Source organism: Phoca vitulina, unplaced genomic scaffold, assembly GCF_004348235.1.
Source record: "Phoca vitulina isolate PV1807 unplaced genomic scaffold, GSC_HSeal_1.0 scaffold10, whole genome shotgun sequence".
Lineage (NCBI taxonomy): Eukaryota > Metazoa > Chordata > Mammalia > Carnivora > Phocidae > Phoca > Phoca vitulina.
The window spans coordinates 38772175-38785941 of NW_022589713.1; the positions used below are offsets into that span (position 1 = coordinate 38772175).

Genomic DNA, 13767 nt, shown 5'->3' on the forward strand with positions numbered 1-13767 from the left:
TTGCCAGAGAGAGAGAGAGAGAGCAGAAGCAGGGGAAGAGGCAGGCAGAGAGAGAAGTAGGCTCTCTGCTGAACAAGGAACCCGAGACGGGACTCGATCCTAGGACCCTGGGATCATGACCTGAGCCGAAGGCAGATGCTTAACTCACTGAGCCACCCGGGTGTCCCTCAGATCTGTCATTTATTAGGTATGTGTCTTTGGACAAGTTATAATATTCCTCTGTTCCTCAGTTCCTCTTTCTGTAGAATGGATATAACAGTGGTAACTTCTCTTTTAGGGTTGCTAAGAAATTTGAGTGAGTTAATACCCAGAAAGCATTAAAATAAAGCCTGGTATGGAATAAGCACCCAGTGAGGACTATGCATGTGAGAATTTTCCCCAATATAAACTGAAATTAATTTGCTCCCAATGTGGACATTCTGTGTGAAGCTGGTGGTCATTTTGTTCAAACAGTTTCTAGCTCTGTACTAAAATTTTGTATATCAAACATACTATCCCAATTGTGTTCCCCCCCGCCCCCCACCCCAGTTCTGGTGTTCTTGAGATTCCTTACTTCTAGACTTTTATCTATGTAAACACAATTGTCTTCATTACCCAGGACCCAGACCTTGGCTGTTGGTTAATTGCTGCCCTCTACACCAGAATTTTCAAAGGCATTGAGCCTGACATTGGTTCGTTACCTGCAAAATTGAGCCTTGCTGATTCTTGCACAGGAATCTTGGGAAAGCAAACAAGTTTAAGATAAAGAGCTGACCTGTTTCACTGATTCACGCTTCGACATTACAGAGCGAGCCAGAGGCGTAATCTATAGATGATCTGCATGTCTCAACATAGAACCATGCCATAGTCACACAGTGAACTCTGTGATCGCTACAATTACCTGCATGCTTTGTTGGATAAAGTGTCCTTATGATACTTTCATGACCACAAACCAGACAGAGGCCGTAAGCAGTTCAAATAAGAACTAGAAATGAGGTTATCAGAGAACGGTAAAAGGCTTCCCCAATTTCAAAACCTGAAAGGGGAGTCATCTTGCACTAATGATGAACAACACCTCTGAGAGAGAGAAAGGAAGCATATTTCCTGGGAATGCTTTCATGTCAGGATCATTTTGTGTGAGCGGAAAGTGATTTGCTGTGGGCCTTGACATAAACAGTCAGTTCTTGGTTCTCTGCCTCTGTATGTGACTCTGTTTTCTCTAACTCTAAAGCAAAAGGATCGTATTTATTAGGTTACAACTTCAGGCTAACTCTGGGGAAGATGAATGCATTCATATTCATGGCGTATTTGAATTCCAGTGAAAAGAGCAACACTTATAGTGAGAGCGGACATTTTCGTGAGTGTTCTGTATCAGATGTTGTTGCAAGCACCTGTCAGGTAGCGTGACCAGCTGTTTGTGGCTTGTCCAGGACTTTCGCAGCTTCAGCACGGAAGTCCCATATCCTGGGAACCCCTCAGTTCCAGGCAAGGCAAAATGCTCTGTGTAGGTATTTCATTGAATGATCAGCCCCTTCCATTTCCAATGAGCTACTGTTATTCTCTTCTGCGGCAAAGGCAAGTAAAGCACAGAGAGGTAAGGTCATCTGAAGCTATGTGTAACTACGGGCCTGTCCTACAAGTGGCTGGATGGGGAACTCGGATCCAGGCAGTAGAGCCTACTTTCTCCCTCTTTACTTGGTTCTCTATTGGAATAAACACATGTGTTGTAGAACCAGACCCTTTTTATCAAAACTTGGCCTAGAACTTCAGTACATCAGTCCCTAGGGATGTAGAGAGCAAGTGGGTGTGTGTGTGTGGGGGGGGGGGTGGTGGAATTACTTCCACTGCCATTCCTTGGTGACACCAAACCATATTGCAAACTCCAGTCTCAGAGATGCCTGTCTGTGGGCATGGAGGAATGACTTCCTGAGCCACTACAGAAAAATCAATTAATGACTTGGAAACTTCTGCCAAAACAACATACCTATAATATTCAGCTGGTGTAGCACTTTGCCTAATAGCTACTTCAGTAATGTTGAGCGTCTAGTTTGGAGGGAAACGCCTCGGCAAAATGTGTTTTGTTTGCGTTAATGACCTTTCTCCCTTTTTAAAGAAAGCATGAACAACTCTTCAGACAAATTATGATAAAATGTCTGAAAGTATGAAACTGTGTTTTAGATGGAAATCACTATTTCCTGATTATCAGTGTGATATAAATGCCCTTTGATATAGTTTTATCCCTCCCATTGCTCACTGTCTGTGTAAATGCCAAACATTCCAAGTAGAATTATATAATAATTCCCAGACTTTCAGATTTAGGAAAACAGTTACATAACAAGAAAAGGATGACCAACAAGGTATTACCAACTTTTAATTTTATTAAGCAATGAATGATACTAAACAAAATGCTTATTTCCTATTATTTACTAGCACATAGATCTAATAGCATAAATTTATTGTCACTATCACATTTTTTTCCAAAAGTTCATTTTAATACTAAAAGGGCCATCGTCTTAGTGTAAGGCAAGAAAGTTAAGCTTTGGGGTGCCTGGTGGCTCAGTCAGTTAAGCGTCTGCCTTCAGCTCAGGTCATGATCCCAGGGTGCTGGGATCGACTCCCCCACTGAGCAGGGAGCCTGCTTCTCCCTCTGCCTCTCCCACTGCTTGCACTCTCTCTTGCTTTCTCTCTGTCTCTCTCTCAAATAAATAAAATCTTAAAAAAAAAGAAAGTTAAACTTTATCTCAACATAGCTCAAAAATAGTGTTTTATGGCAAAAATCTCTTTTGACTGTACTCTTACATCACACTCTCTTGTTCTTTGGCACCAGTGGGTCAGTTTGAGATGCCACAGTCAGTGCAACACCACACAGGACTCGGGTTTCCGACTTGCCCCGTTTCGTTTTTACCACAGTCATTATAGAATTCCAATTTCACGTTCCTGTGTTGACAGAAATGCTAGCAGCATAGTTCATGTTATTTCACTCATTTGAGAGTTTTCTGGGCAAAGTGAGAGAAGCTGAGGAACTCCAGCCTCTAAGGTAGGACCAAGAAGGAAACCAGCTGTAACAAGCTTAGTCTGCCTAGAATGCCCAAGGCAGGGGATTCTCAGCTCATGGGTGCTTACCCCCTACTCAGAGCTCCCAACTGGCCAGTAAGGAATGGTTGGGAATGCATGTGGTCCAGGTAAACACTGCTAAGAATTGGCCACTAGTGCAGTGGCTGGGAATTGGGAGACCTGAAGTCTCTTCGTAGTTCTGTCACCCAAGAGCTCCATGGCATGACAAGTCCCCTTATCTGCCTAAGCCTCAGTTGCCCCTCTGGCTTTATGACCTTCCAGACTCCTTCTGTTACAAAACATACAACTGTTGGATTTCCATTTTTCTGAGAGCCCTGCTTTCTGCTAATGAACACTATGTACCAAAGCATTAATCGGTCTTTACTGAGTAAGTAGATTTGTCTTTTCAAGTATGACATTCAATTTTACCTGGATTTTAGTGACAGTGGTTTCACCTAAATTCAGAATCCTATGTTGCCTTTGTGCAAAGAACCGCTTGGTGTTAATACTAATTGTTAAAGCAGTGAAGTTGCTGCAAATATATTACTCATCTTTTGTTCCTGATGCTTTGTTCATAGAGGTATTTTAGAACCTGATGAAAGATAGATGCCCTATGCCTAAACCATGGTGATACATAGAAAACAAACGCAAAAAAAAAAAAAAATCAAATTAAGAAGGGATACGGAAAACATGTACTTAATATACCAAAATATACCAAAAATAGTGGGGCAAATTGGAAAAGTGGCTAGTTTTCCAAAGCAAGTTCTATGGCTAGTAGACATCACCACATACCACACACAAACACACACCACACACAGTGTCTACATGCTTATTAACATTTTATATTAGGAGACTAATTTCCTTGAGAGCACGAATGGTGTCTTCTTCACCATTGTTTCCCCAACATTTAGCTCAATGCCTGACACATGTCAGGTGCCCGGTAAGAATTTGTGGCATGAATTGTTAAGTGTTGGAACAAATTTCCAGAGGCCCTGTGAATACTTCTTCCATCTTAAACTCTTCTAATTTTTACTCCTTAAGACAGAATGGGAAGAAACCACATCCTATAGAAATCAAACTTCAGAATAACTAATTTGTTTTAATACCTCTTTGAATATTCAAACTGTAAGACCAACCATTTCGTAACTGCAAAATGCTGAGCCAGACAGTTGGAGAGGTGTAGATGGTGAAGAAGGTGAAACAAGAAAGAAATTCTTATAGCATATTGTCTAAGGTACTTTCAAAAATCAGTGGCAGCTCCCCTCTTTGGACTTAAAACAACAACAACAACAACAACAAAAAAGCCAAAAAAAACCCAAAAAACCCACAAACAGTAAAGGACATTAGGAAAGAGTGAACAGACAAAAGACTAGTCATGTTGTTGCAGCACATCCTACATGAATGGTGTGACCAAATCAAGGTGTAACTCGTAAGTCAATAGTACAATTTGCTTGATCCCCTTTGTTTACCCTGAGAAAGGAAAAAATAAAAAACAAATAAAACCATTACCTGCGTAGTGAGTGTTATGAGAGATATTTTGGGCCAACAAAGACCAATCGGACCATGAGCTTTTCAGAGGAGATGTTTTTTGTATCCAGGTGTGTTTATGTTTACAGGATGTCAAATTATACATTTATACATGGCATCAGACAGACGCATGGATTTTCCTCTGTAAGGTGCTAATAGCTGTTGACTGTGATATGCACAATATTTATCTCCCTAATGGGAAGTGTCCCTCCTAGGTGAATCTCAACTTATTTACCTCTCTGTTGTATATCTCATGGACAACAACCCTCGGGGGTATGTGGGTCAGTCTTAAACAAAGCATAGATGTGCTTTCTCGCAATCTGGAGCAATGGAAGGAAAATAACATTAGATAGGCTGGTGGCTTAATAGCTGCCTCCTATTTTTAGAGCCCTTGACATGGCTCTAATTATGGACATCGTCATACGGTTTACTGTGTGCTCTAGAATCAACAATTTCTATAAAATCTATACCAAAGATCAGATTTCTTAAAACAACTGGAAAAAGGGAGCTCTGTGATTCCAAATATCAACATAATGAACAATTAAGTTTTTCTGACACTGAGAGTGCCCATCAGCCAGTATTAGTAACACGATGGATGAGTAAACTTCAAGTGTTTTTGCATATATTTTGTGCAAAAATTGAAATCAGTCCAGGAGAGCTGTAGAGAAGAAACAGTTTCAGCTATTGAGCCAAAAGAATTAGTCATCATTTATGTCCCACCAAATTACTTGACCTTTGTTTGCTTGATTTTTCAAATGAGGATCTAGATTATAGTTTACAAAAACAGGTAGTAATCATGCAGTGAAGTGGAGAGAAAAATATATTGGCCCTTCTTGAGTGAGTAGCTCAAATCAAGTATTTTATATTAAACAGAAGAAATCTAAAGTTAAAGCTGGGTTCTTATAAGGTTCTAAGGAGCTGCCAAAACATATGCAAAATATTGAAAGTGTGCTTGAATGCACTTTTTTTTTCTGGTTGAAGTTTACATGGCATGAAAATGTTTTTAAACATTGGTACAGGTTCACCTCGTTTTATTGTGCTTCACTTTATTATGCTTCGCAGATACTGTGCTTTTTGCAAATTGCAGGTTTGTGGCAACCCGGCATCGAGCAAGTCTATCAGCGTTGTTTTTCCAACAGCATTTGCTCACTTTGTGTCTCTGTGTCACGTTCTGGTAATTTTGAAACATTTCAAACTCTTTCATTATTATATTTGTTTGGCGATCTGTAGTTTTTTTTTTAAAGATTTTATTTATTTATTTATTTATTTATTTATTTAAGAGAGTGAGAGAGCACAAGTGTGGGGGCAGAGGGAATGGCAGGCAGAAGGAGAAGCAGGCTCCCCACTGAGCAGGGAGCTGGATGTGGGGCTCAATTCCAGGACCCTGGGATCATGATCTGAGCTGAAGGCAGACACTTAATGACTGAGCCACCCAGGTGCCCCTGGTGATCTGTGATTGGTAATCTTTGATGTTACTTTTGTAATTCTTTTGGGGTACCCAAACCACACCCATATAAGGCATCGAATTTAGTGAATAAATGTTTTATGTGTTCTGACTGCTCCACCCACTGGTCATTCCCCTCTTTCTTCCCCTTTCCTTGAGCCTCTCCAATCCCTGAGACACAACGATATTGAAATAAGTGTAGTTGATAACCCTACAATGGTCTGCAAGTGTTCAAGTGAGAGGAAGAATCACTTGTCTCTCACTTTAAACCAAAGCTAGCAGTGATTCAGCTTCAGCTTAGTGAGGAAAGCAGCTTGAAAGCTGAGGTAGGCCTCCTGCACCAAATCGTTAGCCAACTTGTGAATGCAAAGGAAAGTTCTAGAAGGAAATTAAAAGTGCTACTGCAGTGAACACACAAATGACAAGAAAGCAAAATAGCCTTATTGCTGACCTGGAGAAAGCCTTAGTGGTCTAGATAGACGATCAAACCAGCCACAGCACTGTCCCTTAAGCCAAAGCCTAATCTAGAGCAAGGCCCTCACTCTTCAATTCTGTGAAGGCTGAGAGAGGTGAGGAAGCTGTAGAAGAAAAATTTGAGGCTAGTAGAGATTGTTTTATGAGGTGTAAGGAAAGAAGCCATCTCCACAACATAAATGTGCAAGGTGAAGCAGCAAGTGCTGATATAGAAGTCACAGCAAGTTATCCAGAAGATCTAGCTAAGATAATTCATGAAGGTGGCTACATTAGATAATAGATTTTCAGTGTCGATGACACAGTTTTCTTTTGGAAGAAGATGGCATCTAGGACTTTTATAGCTGGAGAGAAGTCAATGACTAGCTTCAAACTTTGAAAGGACAGGCTGACTCTTTTAGGGGCTAATGAGTGACTTTAAGTTAAAACCAGTGTTCATTGACCATTGTGAAAATCCTAGTGCCTTTAAGAATGATGCTAAATCTACTCTGCCTATAAATGGAACAACAAAGCCTGGATGACAGCACATCTGTTTATAACATGGTTTGCTGAATATTTTAAGCCCACTGTTGAGATCTACTGCTCAAAAAAAAAGATTTCTTTCAAAAGAACACTGCTCATTGACAATTCATTGGTCACCGAAGAGCTCTGATGGAGATGTACAGTGAGATAATGTTGTTTAAATGACATGGGATGCCTGGGTGACACAGTTGGTTGGGCATCTGACTCTTGGTTTCAGCTCAAGTCATGATTTCGGGGTCCTGGGATTGAGCCCTGAATTGGGCTGCATGCTCAGCATGGAGTCTGCTTAGAGTTTCTCTCTTCCCCTCCTGTAGCCCCTCTCCCCACTCTCTCTTTCTCCCTCTGAAATAAATAAATAAATCTTAAAAAAAAAAAAAAATGCCGGCTAACATGACATCCATTCTGCAGCCTGTGGATCAAGGAGTAATTTTGACGTTCAAGTGTTATTATTTAAGAAATATGTTTCGTAAGGCAGTAGGTGCCATAGATAGCGATTCCTCTGAAAGATCTGGGCAAAGTAAATTGAAAACCTTCTGTGAAGGATTCACCATTCTCAGTGTCATTAAGAATATTTGTGATTCATAGGAAGAGGTAAAAATATCAGTATTAACAGGAGTTTGGAAGAAATTGATTCCAACCCTCATGGATGACTTTGAGGGTTCAAGACTTCAGTGGAGGAAGTACCTGCAGATGTGGTGGAAATAGCAAGAGAACTAGAATTAAAAGTGGAGCTTGAAGATGAGATGAGTGGCTGCACTTCTCATGATAAAACTTGGGTGGATGAGGGGTTGCTTCTTATAAATGAACAAAAAAGTGGTTTCTTGAGATGGGATCTACTGATGAAGATGCTGTGAAGATTGTTGAAATGACAATAAGGGATTTAGAATAGTACAAAAGCAAAAAGATTATTTCCACCAGCAAAAAGATTGTGTCTTGCTAAAAGCTCAGTTGATGGGTAGCATTTTTTAGCAATCAAGTATTTTTTACTTAAGGTATGTACGTTGTTTTTTAGACATAATGCTATTGCACACTTAATACACTACAGTATGGTACAAACATAACTTTTATATACACTGGGACACCAAAAACTCCATTTGACTCACTTTCTTGTGTTAGTCACTTTATTGCAGTGGTCTGGGATCAAACCTGCAATGTCTCCAGGGTATGCCTGTATACATTTTTAAGGATTCCTGGATAGACAGCAACTCAATACATATAATTCTGCTATTAATATGTTTATAAATAGGAGAAAATCTATGTATTCATGGAGTTTACACTGAAAGCTCTTTGAATCCCTACTGCTTCTCTTGCTCGCTAAGACAGAAGCCTCAGGGATAAGGGCAACTGTTTCAGGGACACCACGTTTACCTAATCGCAAATGTTTTGCCATGTGAACCCATTTGGGAGAGAAATTTTAGTATGTAGCATTTACTTTTCAGCCATTTTTTTCTGGAATGTTATTCCTCCACTCAGGCAAGGAAAACTCAGATGGAAGTCTTCCACGGGAAGTAGATACCACTGGAATGGATTTTAGGCAGGGAAGTACTCTGTATCTCTAGGCTGGCACAGCCTGGTGAAAACTGTTGAGCTGTAGCATTTCCATCACGGTGCCAGCTCGATGGCTAGACGCCAAGATTGCTATTTAGCAACAAGCAGCCAGACAAGCAGCTGGTTGTTGCAGCGAATCTGAGCAGCGTGCCTGGGGCCATGACTCTGCTGCCAGATCCTCCAACCCAGTTAGCAACTGAACCCTTGAGGCTCTTTCTGGCTCTGTTCCCTTCTCGCCTCGTGGTGGGCTTTGGCCTGGCAAGGGTGGTTTCCAGCAGGTTGTCTTGCCTGGGTCCTGAGCTCTGGCATCTGGCTGGAGCAGGATGCTTCTAGACCACCAGAAGCTGAAAGAACCCTTGGCAGCGGGGGCTGTCTCGGTGGAGGCACTGGCCAGAGCATGCTTTCACTGGGGGCTGGCTGGAAGAGAGCAGAATCAACAGGAGCTGTTGGCCTTCCACACAAGCCAGGGGCAAAGAAGTGACAGCCTCCTGGCATCTGCCTTTGGCCCTGCTGGCATCTATTTGGTGCTGTCCTTTGTGAAAATTGGTAAGACTGAGGGGCCTGGTGAGCGAACTTGTCAAGAGGAAACTGGGGTAGGGAGGTGGGGAGGTGGGGAGGTGGGAGGGAGGAGAAACTGGCCCGGGAGATACAGTCATAATCAATGAGTATAATGACATTAGCAATGGGTGAGCAGGGTCTTACTAAATATTCTCTGTGTTTCCAAAGTGGGGAAAAAAAATCCCTTCCTTAGGCTTTTTAACTCTATACTTCTGCCAGAACTTCTGGACCTTGAGAATAGTTTGATGTTAGGCTATTGGGCAGGAGAGAGCACAGCTTTTCAAGAGGCCCCGTCTCCCTGTAGGTGTTCCCCTCCTGGGGTCTGGCACCATCTGCAAGTTCGCTGCAGCTGCTGATGAATTTAAACTGAGTTAGCAGGAGTTGGGCACAGCGTCTTTGGAAAGCACTCATCCTTCTTTTGTTGCGGTGGGAGTGGGGAGAAGGGACTCTGGCAAGATCATTTTCCCACTGTTCTCTAACAGACACCAGAATGCAGTTTTCAGCACTGTGCCCTCCATGTTGATTCCCTGGAACATGGAGAGCTATTCAGAATGGTTCAAAACGAAGTCTGGCGATTTGAACATAGCCATCGGGTAATTCTCAGCATCTTTCAAAGGATGCCTGTAATTTTTCCCGGGGAAAGCTGAAGTATACTACAATGGTGGATCTATTAAAAATATTGGCACAGAGGAACAAGGACTCCATTGTGTTTAATTGCTGGGATTCCCGCCTCACCACAGAGGACAAGTACCAACAGGATACTTTCTATGAAACTTGTCTTTTATTCCTAATATTTGATCACTTTCTGGAATGAGGCATATGAGGCATATGTCTATCACTTAATGTAGATGAAGTAAACAGAACAGGACATAGTTCCAATGTTATACTGCAACTGTAAAATATTTTTTTCTCTTTCTCTTCTTTTTAAGATTTTATTTATTTGTCAGAGAGAGAGAAAGAGAGAGGCAGAGGGAGAGGGAGAAGCAGTCTCCCCGCTGAGCAGGGAGCCTGATGTGGGACTCGATCCCAGGACCCTGGGATCATGACCTGAGCCTAAGGCAGACGCTTAACGGACTGAGCCACCCAGGCATCCCCTGTTTTTGTTTTTGATCAGGTCCACTGACATTCTTTTACTTATTTGGCCTTTTATCCAAGAAACATTTATTGTTGAAATTCACCATGCACCACAGCCCTCAGGACAGTGTGGTTCACAGACAAAGCAAGCCGTGTATATCATATAAAGGAGAAATCTGTTACTAGTTTAATGAATAAATATTTCACTCAAAAAGAATTTCATAATAGTAGATAGGATTGCATTTCTTATTTAGAGAGCCATTTCAGTTGTCAAAATAGCACATTGGCATTTGGCATTTTTGTTCATGAAGTCATAGTTGGATAATTTGTGTTTGAGCCTTCATTCACTCCATCGCCTTCCTAATCTATCTGCTCAACTCCCACTCATCTCTAAGAAACCGGCTCAAATGCATTGCATCATGCATTCCATATTCTTTCTCCAATTATCACAAAATCATTTGCCACAACATGCATCTGTATTCCCACTTCACCTTATTTCTATGTTGATTATCACATTTACCACCCTGTGTTCTAGTTCATGTGTACCTATTCATCTCTTCTGCTAGATTCTGAAGGGAGCATTCTGAAGGGAGAGCTCTTTCTTTTCTATATTTGTATGTATTTTTAAAAAATTTCAGTAACATAAAATTATACTGTGAAATGAAATTATCACCATTTACAGCAAGAATTTTTTTTTTTAGCTTCCAAATATGAAAGTTCTGTTGATTCTTGTTATTTGTAGTTGTTATTTCCGTAAAGTCTGAATTAGCAAAAATTGAACCATTGCACCTAATAGAGTTAGGTTTCTGTGAAACTCTGATCGCAACATATTCATCAACCTATCAATACATAACCTTGGTTTATGTGTGTTTCTGTTTAAAGACACCTATTTAGGGCTCCTGGGTGGCTCAGTTGGTTAAGCGACTGCCTTCAGCTCAGGTCATTCCTGGAGTTCCAGGATCGAGTCCTGCATTGGGCTCCCTACTCAGCAGGGAGTATGCTTCTCCCTCTGACCCTACCCCCTCTTGTGCTCTCTCTCTCTCTCAAATAAATAAATAAAATCTTAAAAAAAAGACACCTATTTAATATATAATATAATTCATTAACATTGAACTCATGGCCAACAACCCTCTAACTCATGCCTGAACAAAGGTTATCCAACACACGTTCTCTCTATGAGACATTGCTAAGAATCTGGAAATAGCAAAATTAAACCACCAAATCAGTAAGAGTTGATTGTGCATATAAGAACAGTTCACGAACTGGGAGCTTTCAAATTCAAAACTGACATGAAGCTCAGAAGCATGACATTATAGGATGGCTTATAAAGTGAAAATGAGGACTGTTTAACCTTTACAATGATTGGCTCTTACAGTGGGGGTTTCCAGATGGCAGGGGATTGGTTGAAAGTGATTATCTTACACCATTTTTAGGGAGATGACTTAAGTTTCTTTTATGATTGTCGGAGGCATTTACAAGAAATAACCTACGTTACACTCATTTTCATGAAATAAGCTAGTTTTAGTTTTGCTTACATGGCTCTCAAATGGTTTTGTCTGCATGGGGGATTTTCAAGCCTGGTTTCCAATTTTATTTTAACAGCACATTGTAACCTTCTTGCACTTAGGAACACTAGAGAGCACTTCAGTGCTATTCAAAAAAAACCCAAAAAAACAAAAAAGTGAAAAATGTGATACTAAATAGACTGCCAAAAGGACACTTGTTTCCAGTATGAGAGCTGAAACAAGAAGGCAGAGCATTGCTTTGTTCAACTTCAGCTGAGAACATGCCTATCAGGCAACTCAGAATGTTCACCTCATGGCACATATCCACAAATGACCACAAAACCACTGCGAGAATTGATTCGGAGGTCCCAAATAAATTTTAGTGAGTAGGTACATTCACAAATACAGAATCTGTGAATAATGAGGATCGGCTATATATGTATCACTAATATTTAATATGATAGTCACCATTTTTTTAGTCCAAATTGGGAGTGTGGTGGGGTATAGAATTAGAAAAATTAGTTTCTGTAGAGTATTTTAGAAGTAGTGAGTAGGAAATTTGTATCTGAAGTAGATCTTATTTTAAAATTATGTGACATCCAAAGCACTTCTTATTTATCTTGAGTGTTTAATTCAGAAAAGAAAAATGAGACCATTTTTAAAAAAATGCATTTTCCAGAAGATACTCCACACCCCCTATAATTTACTCTAATATAGAACTTAATGCAATATTAACTAAAAGTAAAGTATTGAATGCATAAAGGCACATCCTGAGCACAAATATCAGCACAATGGATTTTCAGTAGCAGCAATGAGCATGACTCAGAATAGAATATAGATATGCATGTATTATTGATGCTAATTCACTCTGGGGAACTTCCCTGTGCAATTTATCCAATCCACTATGTACCACTGGATATAGTACATGCATCTTTTTATTCATCCTATGTGGGATTATGAACAGTACCAGAAGGATGCATTCATTAAGATTCATAAGAAAGTAATGACCATTTTCACAGTAATAGAATTTTTTCTAATAGAAAAAAATGGGTATTGTACTTCCAAGACATTATTCAAGTATGTGTGCATGCATAAGTATTTGAGAAAACTCAGAAAAAAATTTAAACTCTTGCATCTCTAAATGGATATTTTCAATTAAAGAACCAAGTGTTTGTGTGTGGAAAGTGATCTGAGAAATACGTGGCAAGGCATACGTCCTGCCATAGCCCTAAAAATACAGGGGTGAAGGAAGGCATGGCACAGGAATTAAACTAGTCTATATTGGTGAAATGGATGAAGGGGGCCAAAAGGCACAAACGTCCAGCTATAAAATAAATAAATCACAGGGATGTAATATGCAGCATGTTGACCATAGTTATTAATACTGTGTTGCATATTTGAAACTTGCTAAGAGAGTAGATCTTAAAAGTTATTACAAGAAAAAAGAACACAAGTATATAAACAACTTTCATATGAGAGTGATCGACATAAAATAGTGTGATAAAAATGTAGTCAGCATGAGTAGACCTAGAAAGTATCTTTAGAGATCATAGTATCATAATGCATAATATCTTTGCATTATGATGAGGCAGAAAGAAAAGCCTGAACAGCATTTCGAATGGGCCATCACAGCGCACACACAGAGCCACATTGCAGCCCAGGTTCACTAATGTGTACAGCATATGGCATGGGTTGGCATAGAGGTAGATTTGACTCACTCAAATCAGTAATCTGGGAATCATGCTTAACTCTTTGTCTTTCTCCACCTCCACATCCGATCAGTTGCCAAACCCTGTCATGTCTACCTCCTGGATTTCTCCTCTGTTTGTCCATCCTCTGCCCTTCATCCTCCCTACTAATGCCTTCACTAGGATCCTGCTGTCTCTTACTGAACAGGCCTCTTGATTGTTCCCCGTGCCTTTAACAGAGGCTCTTCAATCTGTACTCCACATTGCAACTAGAATCAGGTTCACATTATGTGATCCAGACAATGTCACCTCTAAGCCCAGAGCCCTTCCAGTAGTCCCACAGTCCTTGCATGTCATAAAGACCACTCAGGATCAACTAGGTTCTCCATTTCCTTCT

At 40.5% G+C, this 13767-nt stretch overlaps 1 protein-coding gene across 2 annotated transcripts in view; it reads left to right on the forward strand.

Moving 5' to 3' along the window:
• The window catches only part of RBMS3 (RNA binding motif single stranded interacting protein 3), a 1498583-nt gene that overhangs the window by 959854 nt on the left and 524962 nt on the right, over positions 1 to 13767 (forward strand). The window lies entirely within an intron of this gene.